At 38.2% G+C, this 19,807-nt stretch overlaps 1 protein-coding gene across 3 annotated transcripts in view; it reads right to left on the bottom strand.

The window, feature by feature from the left end:
* The window catches only part of Kcnmb2 (potassium calcium-activated channel subfamily M regulatory beta subunit 2), a 274,696-nt gene extending 255,621 nt beyond the window's left edge, over positions 1–19,075 (bottom strand). For 2 of the 3 annotated variants that reach the window (XM_010632430.2, XM_010632431.2), the window contains exon 1: positions 18,777–19,075. The gene's annotated coding sequence lies outside the window, so the exon portion shown is untranslated. Of the gene's footprint in view, positions 1–18,360; positions 18,409–18,776 lie in introns of those variants that run through there. The other variant, XM_010632432.2, reaches the window with a different exon arrangement.
* Positions 19,076–19,807: the final 732 nt, after the last annotated feature.

Genomic DNA, 19,807 nt, shown 5'->3' with positions numbered 1-19,807 from the left:
AAAACTGAACATTTATTCTCTCTTGCAAAGAGCTAAAAATGATTTATGGATCTTTTTATTAATCTTCACTGAAGAGCTAACCGGGAACCTCAGAAGCAAGAACATCAGGCAAGGTGTGGTAATCAGAAGACTATTTCAAGGTCTCTTGCTTTACTCACTTGCTGTTTGACGGTGACTGGATCTCAGAATCTCTTTGAACCTCAGTTTACTTATCATTTAAACTAGAGGAGTTAGGTGAGATGATCTCAAAGATCCTTCTATGGGCAAATTTCAAGTCTCTTTACAGAGATCTGAACTCATAGCTTAGATTTCCTTGCTCTTAGTAACCCTAACACACTCCCTGAAGCTCAGTAACTTTACAACTCTTCTAGCTTTTCCTTGATTATAAATTTTCTTTTATTTTTTCCCTAAGGAGAATAGATTCAGCGATGCCTTTTTTGCATCCGTGAGTGCCAACCAACAAAGATAGAATGAAAATGACTGGATAATTTCTTTATTTGTCCCTGGTGGAATTTAAAAGTTTTTTGTTTTCTTTGTGGAACCGAAAATAGAATCCAAAGACTTGTGCATGTTGGGTAAGTGCTCTATCACTGTGCTATACCTCAGCCCCAATCCTAATACCTATTCAGAATGGTTTAAATTTCTTTTATGACCCAGCCTTACTCCAGGCCCCGCAATCTAAATAATCTTGCCTTTTACTTTTTCAGGTTGAAGCCATTCATCATGAGTTCTTTCAATGTCTTTTTTCTAAAAGCCACTTTGTTTTTAATTTATCTTATTCCTATTCTTCCGTCCCAATACTGCACCCTCATCTCTGAGGAAGACAGCCTTTGCTATTCAAAAGTAACCTCCTATAGTAGCCTCCATATGAAGTTCTATCCTTTAAAATCAGTGGTTCTTGTGCCTAGATACATGTTAGAATCACCTGGGAAAACCAGTAAGTAAAGCAGATGCTCATCACTTCCGCAACAGCTCAATTCAAATCTCTGCACATTGGAACCAGGAATTATATCATTATAACCATTTTAGGGTTAGGCTGCTTTTACATTATGAAAGGGTTTATAATCAGTGCTCAAGTTCTTGACTCATAATTAATCTTTTTTGTTTCTTCATTTTAAATCCAGTTTACTGTCTTTTCCCCTTCAGCCTACTGATGGACTCCACCCTTTGTTATCCCTATGAAACGCCTTCCCTTGTCCCTGACGCTGTGATTTCCTGCGCCCTCTTCTTTCCCATTTCTATCTGCTCAATGGTTCTGCTCCTGACAGTCTTGAAATGGCTTCTACGCTGTCATCCATCGGGTGGCCTGTCACTCTTCCTCTCCCCAGGGCGTATTCAGGGCTTGACCTCTCTCTGCAAAAAGTCTCTCCATCCTTGGCTCTTGTGATTCTGCCCTCACTGTCCGATCTTTCTTACTCCTGGTGCGTGGAACTTCCCGAATGCAGAGCCAACCTAAGCGGTAAGAAGGGGGACCTTCGGTTCCAGTGTGTGCGGACTTTTTAAAGCTGCCAGCTCCTCTGGACTGTTAGTGCTCTATTTGTAGTATTTCTCTTTCATCCTGAAGGTATCACTTTTAAGAGTTTCAAATTAAAATGACAAGGACTTTGGACTTGGTCATGTGTTTGTATCAGCTAACTGCTGAGAAAGGATTAGTTTGGCGGCCTGGGGGACAACTCCAATTCATGATAAATTCACAGTACATGTAGTATATGCTTTTAGGAACTTGTTAATTTCTTTTAAGTAGTAATCGGTACTAACTTGTGGGCAAGACAGCATATCTTCTAATACTTCTATCAACCTCAGTGCCTTAGACTACTGAATGTAAATGAGACTTATTTCATGGAAATAGTGTGAATTTGAATTCATTTTTAAGCAAAAGCATAAATTCTTTGTCTAAAGACAGAAAAAGGGGGGCAAATAATTGATTGCTGAAAAATCTGAATTAAATGGATTTGCAGTTTCGTTATTTTTTCTCCCATCAGAAAACAAAAAGACTGTCATATTGAATCAAATTCTAGGTGATCCTGATAAGAGAAAAAAACACATTTTTTTCTTTAAACATGAATGCTAAGGATGCTCAGTCTTATTTTGATTTTAATTCCATTTTTTTTTTGAGACAGGGTCTCACTGTGTAGTTGAGACTGAACTGGAACTCACTATGTAGCCCAGGTTGTTCTCGAACTCACAGGGATCCTCCTGCCTCAGCCTCCCAGGTGCTGGGATTACAGGCGTGCACCACCACGCCCGGTTTAATTCCATGGATCATGAATAGGCATCATACTGTGGTACCAATTGTAGTTTCAAGATTTGACTTGTAAATATTCCAGGCTTGAATTCATACTAATAATTCATTCAAATTTACCCACAACTATATGCTCTGAAGGTTATTATTGTATATGCAGAGGGCTTTGCAATTTGTTTGAAATGGTGATTAAGACTACAGCAATGGTGAACTTTGTAGGTGTTTCAGTGATACAGCCTGTTGCAGCTAGTGTGCCACGGGTTCACCACCACTGGTGTAGACCCTGAAATCAGGATTGGATCATTTGAATTTGAATCAAGGCCTTTACACTTGTTCACTGTGCAACTTTTGACAATTTGCAGAACCAAGAGAGGTGTCTTGGATTCTTCACCTGAAAAATAGATGTTTTAGCAAAAAACCCTTAATTTCAATGTTAATATCTGATGCATAAACAAGTAATAAAATGTGAGCTATTATTAATTTTAATAGACTTTGTAAAAGCAGACTGGCTCTGGCATATTGATTTTTTCCATTAAGTTTATTGGTACATTTAAGATAAATAAGACAGTTACATTCATCATTGGGATCTTGTACCTTTACATGATATATCGTGGTTCTCACTTTTTCCCCATACCCCTCCTTTCACTCCCTTTACCCTTCCATATTTACAAAGACTTTGTTTCCATTTTTCACTTTTTTTGTATTTTTCTTTTCCCTTCTTTCATTTTCCCTATCCCTCCCACTTCCCCTACTCCTTTAGCCCTTTTCTTCCTAATTCATATGATCAATTATACAATTTGAACCTTATTTACACATTTAGTTTTTTATACCAGAGAAACTATTTGATATTTACTCATGTGTGTCCTACTTATTTCATTTAAGAGTATGGCCTCAATGTGCATCCATTTAGCTAAAAATGCCTCTAGTTTCTTAATCTTTATGGCTGAGTAGTACTCCATTTTATGGAAAAAACACATCTTCTTTATTCAGTCTCCAGTTGATGGGCAAATGGGCTGTTTCTAAGATTTAGCTATTATAAACTGTGGCATGTTGATTTGAATTACTTTTTCCAATTATCTACTCTCTTTTCTCTACTTATACTCATTCATTCTGAAAATTTTAATTTTGGGGCACCCATTTGAACAACTGCACAATACCATTAGAATCTTTGAAACTGACCAGAGACTGTTTAGTACTGGAAGACATTCCTGTCTTTGGCCAAAAACCCATGTTCTTTCGCTCTTTCTCCACCATTTCATGTATTCAGTGGCTTGTCACATATCTGGCTTTTCTCTGTAGGTGTTCCTAGAAGTCTGTTGGGCAATATCTGATTCAATTTTCAATGTTTTTTTTTCTTTTTATTGAGTTTATTGGTACATTCTAGACATACAGTACAGTTACATTCATCATTGGGATCTTGTACCTTTACATGACAGGTCTTGGTTCTCATTTTTCCCTTTGTCCCTGCCCTCTGTTAACTCCCTCCTCCCCCCCCCCATTTACAAACATTTTATTTCCATTCTTTCATTTTCTTATATTTTTTTCTTTTCCCTTATTCCCTTTCCCCTACCCTTCCCATTTTCCCTACACCTTTTCTTTCAAATGTTTTATCATCAAATCTTATAATTACATCCAGACTGAGACTAGCCTCAAAGACTTTTTTCCCTAGCCTGATGCCATATGGTACTTAAGTAGGATAATAAAGGAAATCAGTGTCTTTCTTCACATTTTATATATCTGTGATTAATCTTAACTGATTTGAAATGAACAGCAGTTTAGAAGTTCAAGTTTTGGGTGAAGGTTCAGGTTGAATGTTACTTTAATGTTTCATTAAAATTGATTTGCTTTTGAATATATGAATTAATTCAATATTTTAGGGGAATCTTGTTGACAAGCAGAGACAAAAATCCAGTCAAGATAATACTGCACCAGGCAATAATTTTTCTGCTTATCTTTATTGAAGCTCTACCAGTAGGAACCCTTAGGTCTTATTATGTCTTCAAAAACATAGGTTAATGTCTAACTCTGATCTACTTAGCAAAGAAGAAAGAAATCTAAACACCATTATGGGTGTTGTCAGAATTGATTGTGGTTTTTATTCATAAATCCAGCAAACTACTGAAGCTTAAAATGTGTAACTTATTAGGTCACTGCTTTTGAATGCAAATTATAATAATTTCAGGGTACATGAGTGTTTGAATTTCTATAATTTAAGGAAAAGCAAAAGCAAGAATAATTATTATATTTGCTTGAATTAAAACAGCTACCAAAGAAATCTTATAGAAATGAAAAGAAGTGAGGGCCAAATTCTACCTCTTCTGGAAAAAGGTGATTTTACAGGGAATCGGGGCATGCACTACACCGATTTTGGAAAAATGCGACAGGAATAACATTAAACATATAATGTCACTGATGTATTTAAGGTTATGGGAAATATCAGACAGAGAAAATTGCAGCACAATCAATGTTTTATCTCAAAAGAGTTTTCAACCTGAATTATCTTAGAGGTTGATGATAGAAGAACAGAATCATTTTTTGTGTTTTTTGTTATTCAAAAGACTAGAAAACTAGAGAAACAGTTTGATGATGTGTTAAGAAAAAAATTGTAATGTCTGTTGCAAAATATTTTGCTTATTTGCCTAAGTCTATGTTGTTTTACTTTTTTTTCCCCATTCCTCAGTGTAGAAGTATGTGGTGGGAGTGCTTTCAATAAGTCACTCTTCACCTTTGTCATTTAGAGTCCTATGGGTAAAACTTGCTCAGTATCTGGATGAGGACCAGCACCATGCATCTAGGTAAGAAGTGGGCAAAGACAGATTTTAATCCACAGGAAAGCAGACTGCCTGGTCGCCTGCCCAAGGCCTTTATGTTTGAGTCATGAACCTCCTGTTGCGTCCCTACGGACCCTGGGGACCATATGGTTTAGGCCAGTGAGGCCTGTGCACCCCAGCACTGAGCCAGGAAGCCTGTCAGATGGCCAGTGGTGTCAGGTGAGGTCTGAGAGTCAGGCTGGCTTCCTCTAGAACCTCAGCTTTACCACCTCCAAGTTGTGTGTCATGAGCAAGAGTCTTGGAGTCTCAGGTTTTTCAAGCATAAAACATAGATTTTAGGGCTGTTCTGAACTTTAAGTGATGGAATGCAGTCAAAAGGTTTAGCACAATCCTTGCACTTAATGAGGACTCACATCTGACACCTGTTTGTGTTTTGCACAATTTCTGTTACCTTTAAGCACTTTGCACATGGACAATACTATGGACATATTTAAAGTCTCATTATTAGCAAGTGGAAATATCAAAACAAACAACTTTTCTGCATGGTTTTCCCCCCTTAAGTCTTCTGCAGAAATGTGCAGGCAGTTAAACTGGGTTCCAAAAGCAGAGGTGATAGCTACATCATTAAGTAAGCACCATGGTCTGCAGTGTAAAGTTAGAGGTTCTGTGGGAGAAATACTGGCCATAGGACATTTAGTGTCATCTACCTCTAGTTTTCCTGTCCCAAAATGGGCACTATGATGCCCATGACACAGAGATTGAGAATAGTAGGAGGTGGATTTACAGTGAATTCCATGTATAGCCTATGACATAGGTTAAGATGTTAGTTCATTAATTACCAAGGGGCCCTAACAGCCTGTTTCTTGAAGGAGCATCTTCACTGTTTTCAAACCCTCATGGGGCTTCCCACTGCCCACAAAGTTACTTTCCTTTGGGCAAAACTGTTTTTTTTCTTTAAAAGAATAGCCTGTATCCTAATGACCTGCTCAGTGCCTTAATGCTTTTGCAACCTGGTTTTGGCTTTAAACCTCTTTCTGAACACAAACCCCCACTGTGTCATTGAATTTGTAACATCTCACGTCACAAAAATCTAAAGCCCTTCCTCTAATGCTCACGTTTGACAAGAAGAGCCCTTGCCATCTTACTGACACGGAAGGAAGCAGGTACCTTCATGAAAGCTGCTGTGTACTGCACTGTGGGGCCAACTTGCATGTGTGGCTTCATTTCACCCTCACCAACCAGCATAGGACAGATGTTAGGGCCTAATTGTGTAAAGAAAGAAAGTGAGGCCCAGAGATGTTAATGAACCCCTTTAATAGCATAACTGACACAGAAGTGGCAAAAAAGGCTGCACTGCTGACGCTGTTTCCTGGACCACTGTCATATTTTTAGCTACTATTTGTAATCTTTTTCTGTTTATTAAATATCTTAAACACTGTGAACCTTTCTTTTGGCATTTGTCCCACTCATAACCTGAGAATGTGCTATATCTTTCGAGTACTTCATCATCCTTGAGGGCCTCTTTTAGCATACAGTTTTGGTGGGGTAAAGTATTTTTTAAGAAAGGAAGTATCAGACAGATTTTTTTTCTTGAATGGATAAGTCTGAAGCATTGGAGAGAATGAAGAAAACCCCAGCTCCCCTCCTGGCTCATTTACCTTTATAGTCAACATAACACTTACCTTCAGTTAAGAATTTCCTTTAGGTTAATTAGTCAAGTTTTTTTTTTTCTCTTTCTTTCTCTAATAATGAAGAGGAGAGAAAGACAGCTGAAGGGACAAAATGTGTATACTTTTAAAACTCGGATTTGGAAGCATCGTTAGTACTCCGAGTAATGAGAACGAACCTCAGCTAGGTTGGAGTATAATTTGACTTAGATAAACCCTAGGTAAGGTAAGGCACAAGAGAGACATTAGAGCAGGTTTGTATAATGCCCAGGTGGACCATAAACAAGAGACAATGAGTGTTGCTGCTTTTTCTGCTGACCTTTGTTTAATTGAATTCTCTCTTTAGAAACTAGCTTGCTTTAGCTTATTGTTAAAATTGCTGTTTGTTCACCTGCTTTGAAAAATAAGAACAGGAAAGGACAATCTACTGACGTAGATTAATAGTTGCTTGCTAATTCAAGTTCTAGTTCTCTCTTTTTGGCAACAGTTGATACCACAGTCACATTCAAATATATATTCAGTGGGCAAGGGGCTGATGTGTGAAGCGAATGCAAAACATAGGCTGAGATATGAAAATATTTTAAAGGAAAGTGTACTAAAATATAGACAACCAGTAGGTATAATGAAATGGCCAGTTTTGTAGGTGAAAATCATTAAATATGGGTCACCTCAGGTAGCTTATCTTTTTATAAGACACCTGAATTTATATGCTCCAAAAATTCTATAAAAGTAAGTAACATTATCCCAGTTAACAAAGAAGATAAATGGTTTGCCCAGAGAAATGCATTAGATGGATATAGAACTAAGGTCAACTTTTCACTAATCCATCATTTCATAAAATACAGTTCCTACCTTCAATGTGTAAGTAGAAGGGGAAAAAAGAAAAACTATTTGTGTATGACATCGTGATATATTAAGTATCAAAAGTTAAAAACCTACCAAATGAGTTTGAAGATTGAAAAGGTCCCTTTCAGCCTGGAGGGCAAGGAACAGAAAAGAAATAGAAAAAATGGGAAGAGGAGGAAAGGTTTTATTTTGGGGGGATTATTGGAGAATGGTAAGAATTTGATGGGTGAAAATGAGAGAGGAAGGAGATCTTTCCCATATGTTTCAAAATGTGCTAACAAATGTTTTGTTTAAAAGAAATCCATTAGGTCAATGGACAGAGGTGTGAGTTCTGATAGACATTTTAAGGGTGGCAACACTGAGGGAGAGAAGGGAGGTAGAATAAGGATTAGGCTGGGAATTTGTCTAAACACCAGAAAGTATAGGATCTTGACCTCCAGAGCTTACAGATTATTTGCTTGGTTGAGTGAGAACAAAAGCCTATGACCAGGAAAGATCCCCATTGAGGTCATGTTTTGAACATTTTATTTAGAAAGTGTATGCAGAAGAGAACTAGGACAGGAGGATACAGTTTTTCTTAAAATTTATATATGATAGATCTACCTATGATGTTTGGTAAATTTCCAGGCTTTCTCCCAAAAGACTCTCATTAAATATAGCCCTCACGAATGGATATTTCTTTGTAGTTCCCCAGATAATACTTGTGCAGAGGACTTAAGGACTGCACTTTGAAAAATATCATACTGGAAGGGAGGAGGCTGAAGCATCTTTGTCTATATGGGGAGGAAAATGCCACAGATTTTGAAGGAAAGAGCAACAGGACTCAGGTCAATTAGGCCTATATTCAGAAAGAGATTCCATGGCAACTATTGGTTTAAAATCTGGAAGACTGGAAATATCATGAATTAAAAACCCAAGACAGGATAGATTTGAGATTTTTCAGTCATTGATATGAGCTTAGCTTTGCCAACTGATTTTTGAAATTTAAATACTTATGCGTGCGCGTGCACGTGTGCACACACACACACACACACACACACTACAAATTCAAAATTTTTTACTACCTCTCTGTCTATCTAGTTATTTGAGCCAGAAACCTGCAGTTATCCCTGACGCCTCCTTCTGCTTTAGCTACATCCTTTCAAATTAATTCATGACCAACTCTATGATATGAATTCCTAAACATATCTCCTTCAGGTCACCTTTCTGCCATCTCACTGCTGTCTGCCCAGGTTGCTATCGTCTGTATGGTAAGTAGACTTTCAGCAGGATTTTTAATACTCACTTTTATTCTTCTCCATTTTGATCAAGACTTGCAAGCAGAGATTCCCTTGTGAAGCATAAATATCTCACAGTCTCCACTTAATACCTTGAGTGGTTTTACTTTGGACCCAGGATGATGAGCAAACTTTTTCATGTCACCTGCGAGGTCCAGCCCTGCTTTTCTCTGTCTTTCTAAACTCTTCTCCAGTCACACACTGTTTGGTCCCTGTCCTCCAGCCACCCCGGCCCTCTCTCAGAGCTACAGCTCCCACCTTCTCTCTGTGACAGATTTCAATCAGTTTACTACTTTTTAAAAATTACTCCCCACTAGTGAAAGCTGCATAACAGCATGAAACTTTCTGTCTCTGACACATTGGCTCTATTTCTGTCTCTCTCACACAGAAAGCACTTGGTAAATGTGGAGTCAATTCTGGGCTTTAGCCTTTGCACCTGCTTTTGCTTTGCATAGAAAGCTTCTCCTTGACCCTTACTGCTCTCATGCTTGCTCCTTTTTTTCCCACTTTTTCGTGTTTCCATTTAGCATCTCGGTCACCTTTTCCTCAGAGCTTTCCCTGACATCGTTTGACGACATTAATGCCTCCAATTATAAAACCTCTTAGTGCTTGTTACATTTGTAATTTTATATTTATTTGTGAGTGTATTTGAATAATGTCTTTCTCTTCCAGGATTATAAACTCCATGACTGGATGGGGAGATTTTTTCGGAATTGGCTGAGCACTGTAAGCCCAATTGTCACAGTACCCAGTCCACAGTGAACGTTCAATGAGTGTTAAATAAATGAATGAATGCAAACATGAAATGGGGACTATTAATTTCTGCACAGCAGGGTGGAGAATGGATGAAAGAGATGAGGAAGACACCTGAGCACATTCATAGGCTGAAGGGAAGAATCTTCTTTTAAGAAACTTACTAAATACCATCATGTGCCTGAAATCAAAATTACACACAAGTTGTCGCACAGGCATATAAATCAGAGCACATTTGTTTCCTTATAACATTTTTTTCAGTTTTAGTTCAGCAGACACTAAATCCACTTGTAAATGGGGAAATAGACCTAGAGGATTGAGAAGTAGGTATAACAGTCATTCTATAGCCATTTTTCTCTGTACGAGGGTCATTGCTATTTTTTCCTACACTCAAAAATATTTTCTCAAATGTAGTAGGTTGCCTGAGCCTTCTTTCCCTCTGAATATCTACTTTCTGAGCAGTTCTTCTGATTCATTCCAACAGGGAAGTGGCTCCTGTGCTGTTCTATTTTTACATTTTAAAAGCAAATAGTTACCTTGAGTTATCTAAACAGAGAACCTCCGAGGGCCGTTCCCAAGTAACACACAGAATCAAAGATAACCACTCGGAAGCAAAATGGAGCCAGGCATTGATCATCCTCACAGTCAGAAAGAAAATGGACTCATCATGCTGTATTTTTTTTCTCTGAAATTAGGCAAACATCTTTCTTCTGGATGTCTTTTTTTTCCTTCTAATTCCTCCATTTGTATTCACTTAAGAGTTGAAAAAAATTCAAATGATTCCAGAAGAGTCACAGAAATACAATCCCTGTGAAGATGTTTTAGCTCAATATGATGGAGTTACACATTGTTTAAATAGGTTTAATTTTCTGATGCTTATGTAAAACCCCTCTTGACACTCAGAAATTATCTCATAAGCAAGATTTATCAACTGTTCTCTCTTCTTCTTCTTTTTTCTTTTCTTTTCTTTCTATTTGAAAAAAAAAAAAAAAAAAAAAATGAAGAGTCACAGAAATACAATCCCTGTGAAGATGTTTTAGCTCAATATGATGGAGTTACACATTGTTTAAATAGGTTTAATTTTCTGATGCTTATGTAAAACCCCTCTTGACACTCAGAAATTATCTCATAAGCAAGATTTATCAACTGTTCTCTCTTCTTCTTCTTTTTTCTTTTCTTTTCTTTCTATTTATTTATTTATTTATTTATTTATTTATTTATTTATTTATTTATTTATTTATTTATTTTTTGTACTGGGGATTGAACTCAGGTCCTTGCACTTGCAAGGCAAGCAGCAGAACCACTGAGCTAAATCCTTGGCCCTCTCTTCTTCTTTTAAACTGCTTTATGCAGCATGTCCAGAATGATTCTCTACATCCGTGCAAAGCAAGAAAGATTCTAGATTTGCATCTTAGCCACTGGCTATTTTTAACTTCCTAAGAGTTTCAGTATGAAAGGTACTCTGGCTCTGTGGATAAGAGTTATAGCGTAACATGCTTGACCTTTATCAGCTTTTCAGTGAAAGATTGAATGAAGAGACTTTAAAAAGTCTGATAAAAACCAAGTTTATAATTTATGCAGTCCTGAACTATGTGTCAGAGCTCAGTGGAATTTCCAGACTTGTGGAACATAATAAGGGTTTATTCTGAAAAATTCCAGATTGAATCCCTATTTGTAAGACTCCGACATGGACTGGTTTTTAAAATTATTTCCAAACACAGATATGCCTGTGAATAATATGATGTAGGAACAGAGAGTTAAGGTTAGGACTCACACGCTCCTGTTTCTGTCCCCAACTCCTTAAGAACTGTACTTCAGCCATGTGCAAAGAGGATTGCATGATTAAGATTTATGTGGCTTCTAGAACCCTAAATCTCTACTAGCTAGGTAAATAAAACTAAAATATTTACCTGATTTCTCTAATATGGCTTTTCCTCAGGGGACAGACTAAAGAGGAGAGTGCATATTAATTGAAAAATGATTTTTAAAATATTACATATATATTTAATATAGTTTTATTCATCTGAGAGTGAAAAAAAGTGTCATATGTGAAGAAGTTTGTAACCTAATTACCTGTGCTAAAGTTTATACTTTAAAATCTGAGATACATATTTTACTATTTAATATTCTGTTTTACTCATTGAATAGACTTGTTGAAAACTGAAAATGAGTTCCCATGTGCAGAGTCTTTTGGAGTTTTCCACTTAAGGAAAACACCAAGGTGACAAGGAGTGTGAATATGGATTCATCTCCCATTTTCCCCATTTAGTACAAATGCTGGAAAATGTACCAAAGCCATCCTGTCCAGCATTATAACCATCTTCTCTTTCTTTCCTAAGAAGTCAGCAGCCTGACACTTTGACAGCTGATTTATTCCCTCCCTTCCCCCGGAGCTAAAATTCTCACCCAGACTCATCTGTCACCTTGTATTTGATGAGGAGGGGGCTTAGCTATTTGCTGTCTGAGCTGTCAGACTTTATGTCATCTTTGAAGGAAGGTCTCCCCACATGCTTTAGAAAGACGAGGTAGGGGCTGTGGGCCAATGGCAGAGAGGGAGGGACAGGGAAAGCGTTGAAAGTACATCTGATATTGCCTGAGAACACAGAGAAGAGATGAGAAGACAGGTAGTAAAAGGTTAGTAAGCACATAGCAGGTCCAGGGTGTATTATTATAAAGTGGTTCCACGCAGCACTCCACTTCTGAGGTATGTGATTTCTATGTCCACACTGGCATTTACCTGTCTTAAGTCAAACTGAGCACTGGGAAACCTAGCCTGGATATCATTGATTCATCCGAGAAATACTCACAGAGCGGGAACTCATGCTGGGGACTCTGCAAGGCGCTGGGATGTCCATGCCTCAACACTTACTCTTCCAGGGGCTTAAAATCGAATGAAGGTGGGTGGAAGAGATAGATAAGCAGGCCAAAGACACAGTGTAATAAGACTGTGGTAGACTTATGCACAGAATATTCTTGGAACAAAAATAAGCAATATCTTATGAAGGTTTAAAAAAATCAAACATTTAAGATACTTTTATAAAGGCATCTCTACACTTCTGGGTGAGATAACCACAGTTGGGACCAAGGGCTATTACAGAGGGAAATTTGAGAAATATTGATAGAAACATCCAGAGAAATACAGTAATTATCTGTAAAAATCAAACTTCAAGGTCATGAAATTTGAGAAGTTATATGGTTCAGGATAAAGTTGAGAGTTGACCAAGGTAAAGGAAGGCTTACCTAAGCAGGAGATCAGTATTTGACATTTTTCAAGGAGCTTAATTGGTGGTGCTGAAATTCTTATTGAGCAATTAAACGAAACACCCTTTGCATTCAAAATTTAGTCATGTTAAATGTGGAATAATTGGTGATTCTCACTGCCACTTTTGTGCACGTTGTGCGTTGAAGTCACGTTGTGTGATTGTGCGTGCATCACGGTCAGTGTCTCAGAGGTTTAGCCTGTGGGTACAGCCTGAGGGAATAATAGCAATGTTGGCATGGAACCGAGCCAGGCTGAGGAGAGGCACTTGGGTTTGTGTTTCGGGTACCTGAATCTATATAATTGGGTTTGGTATCTCAGAAAGGCAGACATTTTCTTGACTTTTCCAGAATTGCTTCTTTCTTTTTGGTCCTAATAAGAAATGAGTAACTGTCACACATGTCGGGAAAAATCTGTCTCTGGTTCCAGTCAAATGCCCACCATCTCAAGCTCCTATTTAATACCTTGATGCTAATGACTCAAAGGATATTTATTGAATTTGGAGATACACAACAAATACCAAGACATAAAAACTTAAAGAGAACTTTAAAATCTCTGTGTCATAATATATACCATCATACAAACTATATACAATGTGTTTGATGTGAGATAATGATAGTTAAGTATAGTAAATACTTAATTTGTACCAACAGCTAGTCATAAATTAATTAATCTCATGGCCCCATGAGTTACATGCTATTATTTTCTTCCTTTCTTCTGGGCTGAGAAGCTGGGGGCTCAGAAAGCTAAAGAATTGGCCACAGGCAGAATTAGGATTCAAACCAAAGTATCCCAAAGCTCCATTATACTGCAGAGAGGAAGATTTCTGAATTTACAAACTTGCATTCATCCAGACTGCTCTGTAGATTTTTGAGTGTCCTTTTTGTTTAGGGAAGGAATACATAAGGCACATTTTTCGTAGGGTTAAGAAAAGCCTCTTCTTCAATTTCTTCCTTTAAAAAAGTTCCCCTAATCACTGTCAGCCTTCACTCACAAAATACATTTAAAATGGTCAATCTCACATTGTATTTATCAGGAGTCCCTATGACTGAAGGGAAGGTAAGTTTTGATAGCTTACTAGCTCTATTTTGATCTTAAGCAATTTGGTTAACATCTCTACACCTTGGTTTCCTTATCTGTTCAAAGGAAAGCATAATGTCTACTATTGAGGCATGCTGTGCAGGTTAAATGGCAATAGCATGTGATTCACCATGCTGGGTACTCATGGGGGAATGGCATATGTGATTACATTTAATCTTCAGCTCAAAGTGGCAGATGTCTCTATCACCAATTAGCAATGAGAAAACTGAGGCTCAGTAAGATGTTAAAACTTTGTCCAAGGTTAAATACTTATGAAGTTGAGAGGATGACATTCAGACCAAGTTTTTCTGTTTTTGGAGCCTGTGCTTTTTGAAGATGCTGGGTCCTTTTCACAGCACACTATTTCTTTAGATTATTAAAATTATAGAAATATTAAACATTACTGTTTATACAAAATGTATTCAAATGTTATTTGAAAGCATAATGTACGAATAGTAGAACATCACTATTAAATAGATCATGAGATTGTACCATGATGATTTTTGGAGAATGTTAATGCATAGTACAATTATTGATTTTTATTTGTCAGTTGATTCTTATTGCTGCACAGCTGCTGGAGCTTGTATCCTTAGAAAGTCATACTGAATCCAATTCTCCCTCCCAGCTTGGTTTTGATCAATGAGGGAAAACAGAGAAAACATGAGACACATCTATATTCAGAGTCATTTGTACAGGGCATCTGTAAAGATGTCCTTTTTGAAATAGAAGTCATCTTTTGAGTAAGATCAGATTCAGACAAACTGAATTTTTATTTGCTTTGACATAGATTGGAATCAGTGTTGTGGTTCCCCCCGCCCCTCCTGTACAAAGAGGAAGAAGAAATCTTTTTAATACATCTTGACTTTCTGGAAGGTGTTCAGTATCTTTGTCTTTGGAAAAAGCAACAAGGTGCTGTGACACAGAGTTCTGAGGCTTAGTTTGAAAAACTTAGGAGGAACACAGACAATAAAACTCTAGCATGAAGCATATTGGGGATAATATGGGATGCTTCAGAGAGAAAGGCATTGGCTAAGTGTAAGAAGTATGCAAGGTAGTGTGAATTGGAAGATGGTTCTTGAGGAAATCTTCTCTGAGAAAGTAACATTTGGCATAGCCCTGGAAAAAGTGAGGAATTGAGTCACATGGTTATCTAAGGGAAGAATTTTCTAGGTGGGAGGCACAACACAGCAGGCTCAGAGGTCTGAAAATTTGAGAATGTGGGTTTGAAGAATAGCCTAGGAGCCCCATGTAGCTGTAGTGGGATGGGAATGGCAGCAGAAGAGGCAGAGAGGAGTCAGATCACTGAAAGGCTTTGACTTTTATTTGCAGTCAGATGGGAAGACATTGGATGCTTTCAAATAGAAGAAATGGTTTAACTTCAATTTGAAAAGACCGCGGGTGTTGGGTACAGAATAGTGTGCATATGTAAGCAGAGGGAGACAGAAGAAATTGTGGGAAAAAATGTAATAATCTGAGACTTGGTGTTAAGCAGTAGAAATAATAACAAGTAATTGAATTTTGAGTATAGTTTGAAGGTAGGGGCAATGAGAATTTTTTATGACATGTGAAGGAAAGAGAGGATTCAAAGAGGACTCCCAGATTTTTCTCCTGAGCAAGTGGAACAATGGTATTTCTATTTAAATACTTGGGAGAAAATATGGAAGCAGAATATTTTGTATGGATACACCTATTAGATATTTAAATGGAAATGTTATGTAGAAAGTTAGATATGTAAGTAGGAGGCTAGAGGAAAAGTTCAGGTTAGGAATTACAGTTTTAGAGCTATGAATGTATGGGTAGTTTCTGAGGTCTTGAGACTGAATTTGATTCATTTAAACTTGAGTGTAATGAAATATTCCAACATTTTAAGATTTCAGAGAAAATGAGGAACCAGAAAGGGAGTTTAAAATATTTTTCTGTTTATAAATAAACCGGAATTATGCACGCATGCACACACAAACACAGTCTTCTTTTCTAGAATTCTGACTGAAGAGGTAAGAGTTTAGTCTCTAGAAAAGAATGATGTTGAAGTCTTCATGATGTGTCAAGAAATCCAAGGAAATCCTGACAGAAGACTGGCTTCTCTACTCAGCCTTGTTTGGAATTCCGGGTGAAGATGTAGGGAATGATACAAATGCATTTGGATAATAGGCAAGGATATAAACTGTTATAGAAACTAACTGAAATTATCAATATAATAGGAACCCTCTGCAAAAGTAATCAGGAATTATGTTAGAAGAATATCATGCCACATCAAGATTGCTGCTGTTAACATTTTGTGCACTTTTTTCTACGCATATGTGTACTAACAAATTATGATTCTGTTGTATAACCATCATTGTAGCCAGGTTTTCTATTTAATGTATAATAGCATGGACCTTTTGAAGATACAGTTTGCATCATACTTTGATGAAAGGAGGAAGATGATAGAAGAGAAGACTGTTAGTGAGAAATGTCTGCTCCAATAAAGTAGGATGGTGACTATGTGTATAAGAGAAAGGGAACAAGGGCACCTCTGAATGTGGAGTCTGATAAAGGTGCTACCCATGAGACTGAGAGGGCAAGACTGACTAAAGCTATGTTTATTTTTTATTTCGGGAAGGATTTCTGACTTATGTGCTGTGTAGGTGGTTAATTGTGTTTCATTATTAGATATAACAAAGTGAAAGGGAATTGTGTCTGGGATGTTTTGGTTGATATTTACCAATGTAAAGGGCAGTGATATTAATTTTTGACACAATGATCATTTGAATAGATTATTTGGTTCGGCTTTCCCCACAGCTGACAGGAAAAAAAGTCAGATTTTTTTTTCCTACTTTTCATTTTTGTGGGGTATAGTTTACATCCATATCCTAGGAAGATTTAATATAGGAACTTCTTCCCATATATCTATGAAAACTGTGAAAAATCATTTTAGTTTATCAGTGAAGTGTTATGAGCATGACCACAGCAAAATAATTTCTGGTATTGACAATTTTCACAGCACAGATTGCTTCTTAAAGCAGATATTTGAAAGGGTTATATCAGAAGATTTTGGTAATATCAGAGAAATGAAAGTCCTTTTAAAATTAATGAAACTGAATATAATGCAAATAATATCCACTTGTAGACTTCTGACAACAGTAAATAAAATGTGTGTGTTCCTGTTTGTGTATTTCAAAACACTATCATTCTCTCTCTCTCTCTCTCTCTCTCTCTCAATTTTTGAGCTCAGTTGGGTAGAGTGGGACTTTCCAAGGTCGTGGTCATACATCCCACTGGCCAGTGGAGAAGAAAACTGTACCACAGCCATTAACTGCACAAGGGATCCCATCCAGTCATTTCATGGACACGGGTTCTAGGTCACACAAAGCCCAGCCAAGAGAGTTCAGTTGGTTCAGTAATATCCATCACACTGTTTACACAAACACACACACAACTTTGCACAGAGGCATCACCCACCGCGGGGCAATGATTTCAACTTTGTATGTGAATGACGGTATCTACGCAGCGGCTCACAAGCACCCAAACTGAACTGCACCCGAGGAGTGAAGAGCTCATCCGTAGGCTCAATTCCAGTGTTTAGTTGTAAACAAACATCCTATAACCGTCTTTCCCTTTTACTTCTAGGTAACAGTGCACTAATATAAAAGTTATAGACACATTTAAAGAATATTACATTTTAAAATAAATAGATGGTCATCTTATGTTTCGTTGTTAACCGTTAGAGCCAACCAGTGCATCAGAACATAGTGTTTTTCAGAATAAGAAGCCACGACCTCACATCTTGGAGTTTGTGAAGTCCACCAGGGAAATGATGCAGCACCCCTGAGGAATTTACTCCCTCGGTTTCGGCCGCTTCACATTGAGGGTCACACACAATGACAAAGCCTAAAACTCCCAGGACAGATTAAGTTGAGGCAACACTGGTTTCTGATTATTGCACTCTTGCTTTGAAAATCTCAGCCGGTGATTTCCTGACATTTCCTTCTCTGACTGAGCTCTCTACTGATGCCATATAAAGTACAGAGTCTATAAGTTCCTCTGACAATGTACTCATTATCTCCTGGACTTGGGAAGCCAACTGCCCCTCTGATCTTTCAAGGAGAATCGTGCTTTTACACTGCTCATGAAAAAAAAAAATAAAAATAAATAAAACAGGTAAAACGGCAAGTCTGTAACCTCTAACGAATCACCATTTCCATCTGCAGCCCGGCAGTTGTTCAAAAGCAAGAGCAAGAACAGAGAGAAAACCCCTTCTTTCGTCTAAAACTCTTGCTCTGCGTTAGCAAAGCCATTAATACAAACAGTGTGGATCAGCCTTTCAGTATGCAAGATGGACGAAGGTACCCAATTTTCTCTTCTAATACATTAAGCCTCAAATAGTTCTTTATCAGGGAAAGCGGTCAAAATCTTCAAGCCCCCCCCCCGCCAAGATTACACTCTGACCACAAAAACACATTGACCACGGGATTAAAATATTTACCTAACAGGTTTCAAGTCGTAAGGACAGCTTCTTCGTCTTTATTTTTCTCGGACCTTTATCCCTCCCACCCACTAAATCCTTCACTCAGTCCTCCCAATAACCCAGCCAGCACCACAGATAAGAAGCAAACTGTTTTCTCCGTGACCTCTAAGCATTCTACTCCAAGGGAAAAGCAACGTGGAATGCACACTCAGCAGGCTAGGAGAGAGCCTGGAGCCCGGCTGTCCTGGAGGCATTTCTGCCACAAAACATAGCACTATCTACTGTGTTTTGCTCTGAGCAGCCGTTCTCCCACTCCCCTTCCCGCGGCTCACTCCACACCTGGCTGCAATTCGTGACCCGCACAGGCACAGCACAAAGCAAACAAAAAGCACGAAACAGCAACAGATTCCTTTGTTTTAACATGCAAATCCTACCTCCGGTAGTTGTTGTCACATCTTCCTCAAAAGCCACGCTTAATTTTTAATGACAGCAATCCAGTGCAGTCCTCCAAACAGCCACTGGTAATCATCATTACCCCTCCTGCCTACAGCCTTTGTGGACCATTAATGTCACAACCCTGGCTAACTCATAGCTTTGATACTCCTTGCTCAAAATGTCTGAAAGAGTTTGGAAGGACAATAGGAGTGACAGGCGCGCTAGACGGCCGTGCTTAAAATTAGTTATCCGAAGCTCCGTTGAAGCCACTTCATACTGTTTTTAAAGCGTGCAGGAGGTAGGATTTATTAGCCTATGATCGGCATGCTGTTTCTGTTTTTATTAAATACTGTAATAGGCTGTCTGTTAGCGATGCTGTGATAGGTCCAGAATCACTCCCCACAGCTTTCGAATGCTCATATTAAAAAGGAAGAGAGGGCTCAGACTTCTTCCTACCGGCACCACCCTGCCTCCTGGATCGGATTCCCAAGTCCTCTTTCATACTGGGGAAAGAATTTCTTTGTAAGCAGTATTTCTATAGGAAACTCCATCCGGCAATAAACACTCTTGGATTCCCCAAGCAGTTCTCTGACTCCCAGCAAGGGACTTCCCCCGCTGTTCCCACTTACAAAAAGAAGCAATCTCCAGAGTTAGGAAAGAGAATCGATCCCAATAGAAAAAGTTCACATCAATTACTAAGGGGTGACATAGTATATATTTACATGAAATCTCACATTATTTATCAGATGGACTGACTGGATCAATGAGAGCATCAAGTAAGATTCCATGCTGATTTGCAAAGCTTTTTGCTCCAGTTTGAAATAGTTAAATGCCATATATTGTCAGGACAGAAAGAACGACCGGTGGGTGTAAGGGATAGGGATATGCACACTACCTTGAGCCACATTGGACAGTCGTGATTAGGGAACACGGAAGAGGAATTTCTTACCATTGGACAGAAAGGAAGGTCTGATGTGGCTGGGAAATGCTACTATGAAAGTTGTAAGACCCTTTTTGAATGGGGAAGCAG

Source organism: Fukomys damarensis, unplaced genomic scaffold, assembly GCF_012274545.1.
Source record: "Fukomys damarensis isolate Sample0158 unplaced genomic scaffold, DMR_v1.0_HiC HiC_scaffold_12, whole genome shotgun sequence".
NCBI lineage: Eukaryota > Metazoa > Chordata > Mammalia > Rodentia > Bathyergidae > Fukomys > Fukomys damarensis.
The sequence above is the reverse complement of the archived record's forward strand: the minus strand, read 5'-3'. Positions and strand labels throughout refer to the sequence as shown.